This window comes from Rhinoderma darwinii, chromosome 5 (genome assembly GCF_050947455.1).
Source record: "Rhinoderma darwinii isolate aRhiDar2 chromosome 5, aRhiDar2.hap1, whole genome shotgun sequence".
NCBI lineage: Eukaryota > Metazoa > Chordata > Amphibia > Anura > Rhinodermatidae > Rhinoderma > Rhinoderma darwinii.
Window position 1 is genome coordinate 326,672,878 of NC_134691.1, and position 12,500 is coordinate 326,685,377.

The 12,500-nt window shown below is 39.1% G+C and overlaps 1 protein-coding gene and 1 long non-coding RNA gene across 2 annotated transcripts in view; both read right to left on the reverse strand.

Annotated features, from left to right (window-relative positions):
- Positions 1-12,500, reverse strand: part of ZNF804B (zinc finger protein 804B) — a 355,194-nt gene that overhangs the window by 296,907 nt on the left and 45,787 nt on the right. The window lies entirely within an intron of this gene.
- Positions 1,811-12,500, reverse strand: part of LOC142653038 (uncharacterized) — a 28,058-nt gene continuing 17,368 nt past the window's right edge. Inside the window, exon 3 of the long non-coding RNA XR_012848023.1 lies at positions 1,811-2,018. This is a non-coding gene — a long non-coding RNA (uncharacterized LOC142653038). The remainder of the gene's footprint in view (positions 2,019-12,500) is intronic.

Genomic DNA, 12,500 nt, shown 5'->3' on the forward strand with positions numbered 1-12,500 from the left:
GGGCGCAGGATGTTATGCAGTGGTCGGTGCTGGAAGCAGATGGCTCCGGTCACAGTATTGTGGCAGTGCTGCAGTAGCCCAGCATGGCTGCTATACAGTGCACAGAGTCCGGGTATCAGAATCCCACCGATTATATACTGATGACCTGTCCTGTGGATACATCCTCAGTATGAAAAACCACCCTGTGCCCGAACAAGCTCTTTAATGTGACAAATGGAAGAATTAGATGATAGATAGATAGATAGATAGATAGATAGATAGATAGATAGATAGATAGATAGATAGATAGATAGATAGATAGATAGATAGATAGATAGATAGATAGATAGATAGATAGATAGAGAGATAGATAGATAATGAGATAGATAGATAGATAGATAGATAGATAGATAGATAGATAGATAGATAGATAGATAGATAGATAGATAGATAGATAGATAGATAGATAGATAGATAGATAGATAGATAGATAGATAGATAGATAGATAGATAGATAATGAGATAGATAGATAATGAGATAGATAGATAGATAGATAGATAGATAGATAGATAGATAGATAGATAGATAGATAGATAGATAGATAGATAGATAGATAGATAGATAGATAGATAGATAGATAGATAGATAGATAGATAATGAGATCGATAGATAGATAGATAGATAGATAGATAGATAGATAGATAGATAGATAGATAGATAGATAGATAGATAGATAGATAGATAGATAGATAGATAGATAGATAGATAGATAGATAGATAGATAATGAGATAGATAGATAGATAGATAGATAGATAGATAGATAGATAGATAGATAGATAGATAGATAGATAGATAGATAGATAGATAGATAGATAGATAGATAGATAGATAGATAGATAGATAGATAGATAGATAGATAGATAGATAGATAGATAGATAGATAGATAGATAGATAGATAGATAGATAGATAGATAGATAGATAGATAGATAGATAGATAGATAATGATAGATAGATAGATAGATAGATAGATAGATAGATAGATAGATAGATAGATAGATAGATAGATAGATAGATAGATAGATAGATAGATAGATAGATAGATAGATAGATAGATAGATAGATAGATAGATAGATAGATAGATAGATAATGAGATAGATAGATAGATAGATAGATAGATAGATAGATAGATAGATAGATAGATAGATAGATAGATAGATAGATAGATAGATAGATAGATAGATAGATAGATAGATACGAGGAAAGTTTAAATTTCACTAATATTGCCGTGTCATTTGTAATATCTTCTGGTCTTCAGAGGGCTTTAGTGAATCTGGCTGAAGGGTATTGATTACAAGTCTAGTCCGTTCGTTTAATAAATCACTCACCAATAGATGATCACTGGATGAAGCATTTACATTTCAATCACAATCCCCTGTTTTACTATTACCGCTGACCTATGTTAACAGAAATCCATTTACTGACGCACAGGGCCAGAAAGTGACATTTCAGTCTTCACTTACCTCCAGGTTTTGACAGATCTCGGAATATACACAGCTAAATGATGAACATTGTTTGTCCCAATTTATAAAGCAATACAACATAAATTGCACTATGCGCTGGCCTACTGTAACATGCCTTATAATAATACATCTTGAATGGAGGCTCTTTGGGTAATCCTGGTGGTCACCAGTGGTACTGCAATTTGTTTGTTTTTCTATTTTCTTTGCATGTTTTTAGTATTTTATCATACAAATCTCAGTATCCTCATTAAACACAATATCATCTTATACCCTTAAATTACAGCAAACATTTATTTTATTGTATTCATTCACTGACTCTATTTCTGTATGGGAAATAACTCAGCCTGGTTTTACTGTATTTTTTGTGTGAACTTTTATAATGGAAAGTCTGATTCCAGCTGTCAGTCAAGTCAAGAGTTCTTGTATTTCACAATTTTCCAAGGTCAAGACAACATTTGCTTTTGGAAAACAAAATCCCTTTCTCTCTTCTCAGTCATCTATGGATGAAAAGCCCCTAAAATTTTACAGAATGATAATAATCAGGATGAAATAACAAGTGGAAATATTTTTCATCAACTATTCTTGTTTAATTGGCAGCTAATGAGATGATAGACGGCATTTCTGACCTTAGCAATGCAAAAATGTCATGTCATGTTATAGCCATAAGGGTCATGTGTAAATCAGAACACCCTCATGCAACCTGAACAGTTTGGTTTATTTTAGTAAAGGAAGGAACAACCCTTTTCAATATTTGAATTATTTTTTTACTTATTTGCTCTATACCAGGCCTGTAAAACTAGTACTGAAGTCCTGTAGAGTTCTTGAGCCATTAGAATTTGAGTCAACGCCTCTAAACAGCTCATCTTTTTGGATAACATGACATAAGATTATTAAATTATACCCAAAAATCTGTGTAAATATCAGCAAATTTTCAATATTTTTAGTTTTGCACCTGGAGTGTGCAACATATGTACCCAAAAAGTGGTAAATTGGCCAAGAAATGCTGGGACAGCATCACTATTGTGCTGAAACTGCATCATACAAGGGTAATCTAACAAATGGCATTAATGAACATGCCATAAATGTCTGATCGGTAGGGGATCCCCTCACCTATAGGGAGAATTGGTGCCCCATGTTGTGCAACAGAAAAGGCTGTAACAGGGAGCTTGGCATAAAGAGGGAGCCGGAGGGTGGGAAGAAGAGGAGCGGAGCGGTCAGGTAAGGAAGTAGAGGAGCGGAGCAGTCATGTAAGGAAGAAGAGGAGCGGAGCGGTCAGGTAAGTATAAATATATCTATTTTTTTAAAAGAGGAAGGAGGAGGGGAGTAGTCAGATGGGAGGGCAAGGTAGGGTGCTACACCTGTACCTTGCTACACCTTACAGACTGAAATCTGCGCGGGCTAGGAGCTGGTATAGATTTCTACTATAATTTATGCCAATTTTCAGGTATAATTTAAAAATCAGAATTACCCTTTAAGTTCACCTAAATTGTGCCTAAAACTTGCTCATATTTGTGGAGTTCACTAATGCACCTAAGTAATTTTTGGGGAGAAGGTGGCGTTAGTGTGTATGATTATATATACTGGCTCTGCCCTTTGTCACTTTGGCCTGGCTCTGAAACAATGCAGACTGACAGGCTGTGTAATGTGCTTCCAGCTACCACATAATGATAATGTCGCCAGCAGGCGCAAGCACCGACTTCTATAGGAGAATTGTATCAGGTGAAAACACCTCTCAGCACTATAAAGACATTTTAAATACATTTGCTATCTGTATGAGATCAAGACTAGTCAGGACTTCCCAAGGATTTTTATTTTTTTTTTGCAACAAGGGGCACATATGGAGCTCAGCAGCATATGGACACAAACAGCTGAGGTTTCCGGTATGGGAGAGAGTTTGCTGTGTGAATTGTAGAAGGCGAGGGATGAGTGAATATCGGCTTTGGCAGTGAAGCTGTAAAAGGTAAATCAAGGCCCAGTACAGCTCTGAACATCCAATTCTTTTCAGTGCTGCAGATTTCCACAGCTGTCAGACTAGGAATTGCTCATGCTAGGAAACAAGGTTTGTAAGAGCCAGTATTTAAACAATAAAACTGGAACACCGCAACGTAATATCGAGAAGATAGGATTTAGCAATCCTGGATATTCCAGCTAAAATAACTCAAAATAAGTTAAATGAAAAAGATAAATAAATAAAAAGAATAAAAATGTTTTTGGTAATAACAACAACAACAACAACAACAATAATAATAATAATAATAATTCTTATTATTAATTTCTATATTACAATATGTATATAATGATACATTTACCACTGATTACATTTCAAAAACAGATGAAAAGGACATCATATGGAGTGTGTTAATGTGCTGAATTTCCTTAATCCCAACAATTGCAATTCCAAATTGCGGGTAATTTTAAATCTTCCCCCATTCTGCCTGCTAGAAACGCCGCCTTACATACAGATCTGCATAAGGCTACGTATGTTCACACCCACGTCTATGTGTTCAATTGTTCTGCTCCGTCAGAGGAACAGAACAAGGGTATAACGGAAGCAACAGTTCCGTTGCACAATGGACACCGCCGGCGGCTGACGGAGCCCATTGTCTTTAATAGGCTATGTCGGCTTTCCGTCGGGTGTCCGTGATTTTACTGGAGACAACAACGCAGCATGCCGCGTTATTATCTCTGGTAATCTCGACCAGATCAGCGACGGAGGCCCTTATGGAGCCTCCAACGCAGATGTGAACGAGGCCTAAGACTCAACTTTTTTTGTGGTTCTGTTTGCAGAACAGTCTCATAAATGAGGACTGTTGGGAGGCATGGTGTTATGTTATTATAATATTTTTAAAAATTGTATGATTATTTTATTTTGTTTATTTTTACTTGCTTCATTTTTTCACTAGTTGTTCTCGACAGGCCCATACAGGTTAGTGAGGTGCAGTTTTTAGTTTCTAGTTTTTTTTTAAGCCAAAGCCAAGAGTTTGGAAATACTTATACTTCTCTTTTCTCCATTAGATTATTTTGTGTACCAATAAGTATATATATATTTTTTTTAACAGAATTGGCATTGTGTGAGTATGGCCTCATAGTGTTTGCTTTAAACGTTGTGTCTTCTGAGACAAGACAAATTAAATTATTCTGGGAATCCATTTTCAGTCCCTTTTGAAAGAGGTGAGACCCTATTTAACAACCCTTTTTTGTATGGGCCATTAAAGGCTTTTTCTGAGGAGTTGCAAAATAATTGTATTTTTTTTCTGGACATTAATGGATGGATCTCTACTTATAAGGAATCCTCTGGGTGTAGAATTGTCTTTCTCTTTTTACAAACAATTTTAGGTGTAGGTCTGCTTTAACTTAAAGGGTTGTCCCCTTCAGAAAAACCATTCTCATACACCCTATTAAGAAAATGTAAATTCATAAAGAGGTCCTCTGTTTAGGATCTTCATCTATTGGCCAGTGTGGCTCCAAAAAAATATTCTCTGGAGGACTTGTCCTGTCCTGGATTACACAGACAACCCATTGATATGACTGAGTACTTTGTAATGCTTAATTTCCCTTACGGTGGCACTGCAGGGAAATTGAACACTTACTGCCAGGCTTCCCCACAGATTACTGCTGCTCACTGGGAGTCCCAATGGGGGACACACTGTGTGATCAGCTTATTGTTGTTATTGTTGTATCAGTTTTTTTACATCTATCTTCGCATATACTCTAATATAATTTTGTACGTAAGAAAATAATGGATGGTTCTTTCATTCATCTATCTGTCTGTCTGTCTGTCTGTCTGTCTGTCTGTCTGTCTGTCTGTCTGTCTGTCTGTCTATCTATCATGTTCTATTGGTGCAATGTTCCATATACTGAAGTCTTTATAAGTGGAATTTTACTTATACTGAAAATACTTCTACTGAGCTCTATCAGTCAATCAGCTGCTTCAAAGGCCAGCAAAATATTGTTGTGTATCAAAAGAGGCATGGACTCGCGGGACAGGGATGTAATATTACAACTTTACAAAGCATTAGTGAGGCCTCATCTAGAATATGCAGTTCAGTTCTGGGCTCCAGTTCATAGAAAGGATGCCCTGGAGTTAGAGAAAATACAAAGAAGAGCAACGAAGCTAATAAGGGGCATGGAAAATCTAAGTTATGAGGAAAGATTAAAAGAACTAAACCTATTTAGCCTTGAAAAAAGATGACTAAGGGGGGACATGATTAACTTATATAAATATATTAATGGCACATACAAAAAATATGGTGAAATCCTGTTCCATGTAAAACCCCCTCAAAAAACAAGGGGGCGCTCCCTCCATCTGGAGAAAAAAAGGTTCAACCTGCAGAGGCGACAAGCCTTCTTTACTGTGAGAACGGTGAATTTATGGAATGGCCTACCGCAGGAGCCGTCACAGCAGGGACAGGAGATGGCTTTAAAAAAGGGTTAGATAATTTCCTAGAACAAAAAAATATTAGCTCCTATGTGTAGAAATTTTTTACTTCCCCTTTCCCATCCCACTTCCCCTTTCCCATCCCTTGGTTGAACTTGATGGACATGTGTCTTTTTTCAACCGTACAAACTATGTAACTATGTAATATATGTGTGAAAGTCTATTTATACAGAATATTCTGTATGTGGAACTCTCCATACCCATATGGAACATTCCATGGTTGGAATTTTCTCTATTTTGAATATTGTATGTTAGAATGTGGAAATCTAAAACTGGGAAAACAGAGAACTGGGAAATGAAGACCTAATTCCAAATTGCAGAATGTACAAAAATGCTCATGTAACAAACGTAAATCACATTCTCAATACCCCATTACCTTCTTGACCAAGCTTTACTATGACCTATTATATTCCTATGAGTCAGCTCATAGCAAAAGACAATTGTATAGACAATTACTGTTGTATTCACTTTGTTAAAGGCTCAATGGGTGGAATTTTCCTTAAACTTAACATTTCATGGGTGGAATTCTGATTGGAATTTCCCCTTATCCAGAATATTGCCATATGAAGAACATTCGAGTAAAATTCTCATACTAAATTTTCCATAAGTCGAATGCTCTTTAAAGAAAAATCTTACTCTAGTTTCAGAAAATGTTATTGGTGGAATTCTAATAACATTTAAATTGAACATTTTATAGATCACTATCAGACCCACCTGCCATCTATATAGAGCATTATAAACTTTATTATTATGATTGTACTTTGCAGGGCATATCATCAATAAGGTTTTCTAGGTTAACCCATTAAAAATGGACCCTAATGGCATTTAAGTCCAAATAGTTGTATTCTGCTGGACCTTAGAGGGACATTTTTGTATCAGAGCCAAGGCCCACCATAGGATCCTACAGTATTCTTGTGGGCCAGTCCGACGCTGCTAAAATTCTCCTTTTACCAAAGTATCCATGGGGAATATTCTCCTTACAGTGAATACTCTATGGATATAATTTTTATACTGATAATATCATGGTTGGAAATTTTCTTACACCAAGGATTCTATAAATAGAATTTTCCATAAAAAGAACATTCCACATATAGACTTCTTCATATAAAGTATTTTCTATAGAGTCAAATTCTCTATGTTACCAGTTACATTAACCTAAATCCTATTTGGTAAAAAAAGGGGAATGTGAGAGTAATACATATAACATGTATTTTCACTATAAAAATAGCTGCATTTAACCATTTAAGAGATAAGCAAAAGTTTTAAATTGTAAGAATAACTTCCCCCTATCACATAGAGACAGTATGTAGAGAACATCACAAGATATTCCAGATGTATTTGTAGCTAAGAAAGAAAACGTTACATATGTAGATAACATCATGAGATATTCCAGATGTATTTGCAGCTAAGAAGGAAAGCGTTACCATATTTAGATAACATCATGAGATATTCCAGATGTATTTGTAACTAAGAAGGAAAGTCTTGCCATATGTAGAAGTGACGTATATGTATTCTAAACGTATGTAACCTAAATCCTATTTTGTAAAATATATAAAGATTTTCATGTTCAGTTTATAGAAAATGGGATCCTGGTCAACAAGCTTAGTTGGGTCCCCACACTTGCCACTTTTGCACAGTTTTTATATGTAAAACACAGATATATATATGCTCTTCTTAGCCATATTTTAGACCTGAATATAGCCATGCAATGCCAAATAATACTTTAAAACAATGCCCACCCAATATAGTCATTCAATGCCTAAATCATACCTCCATATACTGCTCACATACCCAGGGGCGTAGCTAGGTGGGGGCAGGCGGGGCATGTGCCCCGTGCGCAACTTAGAGGGGGGCGCCAGCGCCACCTCCTCCTGCACTATAATTGTACCTGTGTCTATAGGACACAGGTACAATTAGAAGCAATGAATGTCCGGGTACGTTCCGTGCCCGGCTATTCAGCACTTTTGCACCAGTGAAGCTACTGGTACCTTTTGTACCAGTGAAGCTTCCGGCGATGAAAGTCGCTGACTGACAGGGAAAGTCATCCTGCCCAGCCAATCAGCGCCTTTCATAGACGCTTCGTTCAACCCCAAGGAGACCCGCGCAGAAGAGAGCAGGTCTCCATTGTTGCCGGCCGGCGTGGGAGCGGGAATAAGGTGAGTTTGAATAGTTTGTTATTTTATTGTAATAAAAAAGTGTGTGGCTTTATTTACGGGGGGGGGGGGGGGCTTTATCTACAAGGGGGGCTTTATCTATGATGGGCTTTATCTACAGGGGGGCTTTATCTACAGGGGGGCTTTATCTACAAGGGGGGCTTTATCTACAGGGGGGCTTTATCTATGGGGGGCTTTATCTACAGGAGGGCTTTATCTATGATGGGCTTTATCTACAGGGGGGCTTTATCTACAGGGGGGCTTTATCTACAAGGGGGGCTTTATCTACAGGGGGGCTTTATCTATGGGGGGCTTTATCTACAGGAGGGCTTTATCTATGGGGGGCTTTATCTACAGGGGGGCTTTATCTATGGGGGGCTTTATCTACAAGGGGGACTTTATCTATGGGGGGGCTTTATCAGCAGGGGGGCTTTATCTATGGGGGGCTTTATCTACAAGGGGGGCTTTATCTTTGGGGGGGCTTTATCTACAGGGGGGCTTTATCTATGGGGGGCCTTAATCTACAGGGGGGCTTTATCTATGGGGGGCTTTATCTACAGGGGGGCTTTATCTATGGGGGTGCTTTATCTACAGGGAGGCTTTATCTACAGGGGGCTTTATCTACGGGGAGCTTTATCTACGGGGGGCTTTATCTATGGGTGGCTTTATCTACAGGGAGGGTTTTATCTAGGGGGGCTTTATCTATGGGGGCTTTATCTACAGGGGGCATTATCTACGGGGGGCATTATCTACGGGGGGCTCTATCTACAGGGGGGCTATATACAGGGGTGGGCTATCTAAGGAGCACTATATACAGGGGTGGGCTATATCTACAGGGGGCTATATACAGGGGTGGGCTATCTATGGAACACTATATACAGGGGTGGGCTATATCTACAGGGGGGCTATATACAGGGGTGGGCTATCTCTGAAGCACTATATACAGGGGTGGGCTATATCTACAAGGGGGCTTTATACAGGGGTGGGCTATCTGTGGAGCACTATATACAGGGGTGGGCTATATCTACAGGGGGCTATATACAGGGGTGGGCTATCTGTGGAGCACTATATACAGGGGTGGACTATATGTGGAGCACTATATACAGGGGTGGACTATATGTGGAGCCCTATATACAGGGGTGGGCTATATCTACAGGGGGGTTCCCGCCCCTTCAGCGCACTGCGCATGTCCGGGGTCCCTGTACGCGTCGGGGACCTGGGATATGCGCCACGGCGCTGGGGCCTGGAAGTGGGGCATGCCTCACATCCGGCTTTCGGCGGGAGATACGCGCTGCACTCTCCTTGGATTAGGAAACATCGCATACACCTGGATTTCACAACATTTAAGGCTGCTTCGCATTAGACACTTCACACCCCTTGAGGAAGCATACCGCGAAACGCGCGTTGGGATTTTCCACACGTTTGTCAGGATCCTGTGTACACTCTGCTATGGGTAAGACTTCTTAATATTTGGGGAATGTATGGAAGTATCAGTCTGTGACTGATTGATTTTGGCTTACTGTGCTTTTTTGAACTACGTAGACTTGCACCAGCATTATATTGTGTCTATGTCTCTACCTTTGCATACTTATGCCAGGACATGCCATCTAGTGCTTTTCATATACTGCCTCTTATCCACTCCCCATAACGATCTACTGTACCCTTATACGCAACTTATCGAGTCTGCCGTTCTGTATTGGAATTTTATAGAGTCACTCTATCCAATTGTACCTTTTTAAAAAATTTTCTGTGTATTTAACTATGTTCAATAAAGTTTTTCCAGTTTTTTACTATATGGCTTCTACGCTCCTCTCTCTCCTCTGTGTATAATATATCTACAGGGGTGGGCTATCTGTGGAGCACTATAGGGGGAGCTATTTGTGGGACACTATATACAGGGGCACAATCTACAGGGGGCTCTATGTCAGGCACTATCCATAGGGGGCACAGTGTGTGTGTGTATGGGACACAGTGTATGGTGCTATTATAATTAGAGGTGCAGTGTATGGTGCTATTATATTTAGGGGCATAGTGTGTGGTATAATGAGAACTTTATCTTTATTTATAGGTGTAGAAATGTTGGAAAAGTGAGAAGCTGAAGACATCTGAGCGGCAAACTGCAGAAATGGTCTGTGACCGGGAGAAGTCATCATAGAGGTCTGGACCGGATGGAGAAAAAGAACTAGAATCTGAGATGTCACCGGTGAGTCACTTAATGTAAATGTTCATTCTGCCTCTAATTAGCACTTTAGTCACTGTATGATCTGCAGCGTGATGCTTATGAAATGATTTATTTTTTGTGAAACAGCATCTCCCAGCATATCTTTACCATTGTTCGGGCCATGATGGGAGCTGTAGTTTTACGCCGTACATACCTATACGCCAGGGGTTGCACTAAATTGAGCTGTATTTGTGCTGGTGCTGTATATATGTATTGAGCTTAGTTCTGGGGCTGTATTTATGTACTGAGCTTGGTTCTGGTGTTGTGTATAGAACTATATTGCTTGTAAAATGTGCAAATGTTTTTATGCTCGAGTTACATAAAAAGAAATGTGGAAAAGAAATGACACGTCATTGATTGGTAGAGAAAACAAACACGGCGAGGGGGAAGGAGATGTCGGGAAAGAGGTTGGGGGGAGGGGCACCAAACTGAATCTTTGCCCCGGGTGCTGGAGAACCTAGCTACGCCTCTGCACATACCGATACTGGAACTGACAGTACTCTGAACTTTTCTTCCACTACACTCTCAGGTTTCTCCTGGATGTCCAATCCATGGCTGCCTCCTAAAAAGAGGGGGCCCTAAGCAATTGCCCAGTTTGCCTAAAACAGGCCCTGCACGTAAGAAACTTAAATCGCATTCTCAATACACACACACCATTGCCCCCTCTCCAGAGCTTCACCATCTCTTTTTCCCTTTGTCACTTATTATAATCCAATGATTCAGCTCACAACAAAAGAGAATAGTCTGGATAATTACAGCTGGATTCATTCTTCCGAGGACTGTAATATGAAATGAGATTACAATATGGAAAGAGAAGAAATTGTGCTGTAATAAAACACAAAAAAGGTATAATAAGTAGTTACTAACTAACTAGGAAACCATTCTATAGACTCTGAAGACGCTGATAGGGAAGGCTCAGCTTCTTGTAATTATACATTTGCTATTTTGACTGCTTATTCATGCAAACTAATCTTCTAATCTCCTACATGTATTCTTCAAACATATTTATCCCCAGTCGCTCTGTATGATGGTAATTAAATCACATTATCAGTTTTATTAACTCGCTGTACAGAACCCTAATTTTAAAATTACCTGATCATATGCCCAGCACAGCACGGTTCCCGGAGTCTCTGGTCATAATCGCATTAAAAAAGGCACAGGAATTGCCATCTTATTATAATGCGGAAAATAAAACAGTCATTAACTAAATAATTATGCCTATTCAATTATAGAAAATAACGAGTTCTAATGGTCCTTAATTCACAAATACAATGACAATGAAAATGTTTTTCTTGCAGACGTCATTAAGAGGAATGTAGACCGTGTTAGCTTTGCCAGCATTGGATTACATGAAATTGATTTACACAAAATTTAGAAAATTCACAAAAAAAATGTGAAAAACCCCAGCAATTTGCCCTTTAATAGCTTCCTCACTTTATCCTATTCTGTCCCATATGGTAATTAAAACTGTTAAAAAAAAATCTTAAAAAATGTTTTGTGTCTCAGGAAGTCATCCATGTCCATCCCCTTCTTCTTGTCACAATCCTGTCTGGCTGTAAGGCAACTGGCTACTGCATGAGCCCTCCCCCACTGGTCAGTCTGCAATAGGAAATCTAAGCCCTGCCTTTTGGCAAGTCCAGCCCCCTCAGTCATCTGTCAGACACACAGGCATCAGGGCTCGTGTGCGACTGCAACCTTTGCACCCTTTATGGCTACGCCCATGCATGACACCTATCTGTGCTCAAGGGAACCAGGATCTTCTTTCACACAGTAATCTATAACTCATATGCCTATCATTGACTTTTTTTTTGACCCGGCAGGTGAAATTAAGCCTTATTGTATAGTCCAGGCATTTGTCAATACCTTGTAGAATGGTAGAACTCATAATGCAGTATTGGGACTATTATATGTCAGGATCTCCTGCCTGGTTTCTAGTGAAGTTTGCAAGTTTTTCTTAATGAAAATCATATCAAATTGTTAAACACTGTGCTTGGATATTCTGAGTTAATAGATGGAGTCTCCCATTCAGGACCCTCATCTATTAGAAATCAGCTACAAAGTACATATTTGACTCTGGTCCCAGCTAGTATGCACATTTAATGGACAACCCATTGATTTGCGTAGGTAATGTGTAATGCTTAATTTCACCTGTGGTGGCACTGCAACGAAATGAGACACTTGCTG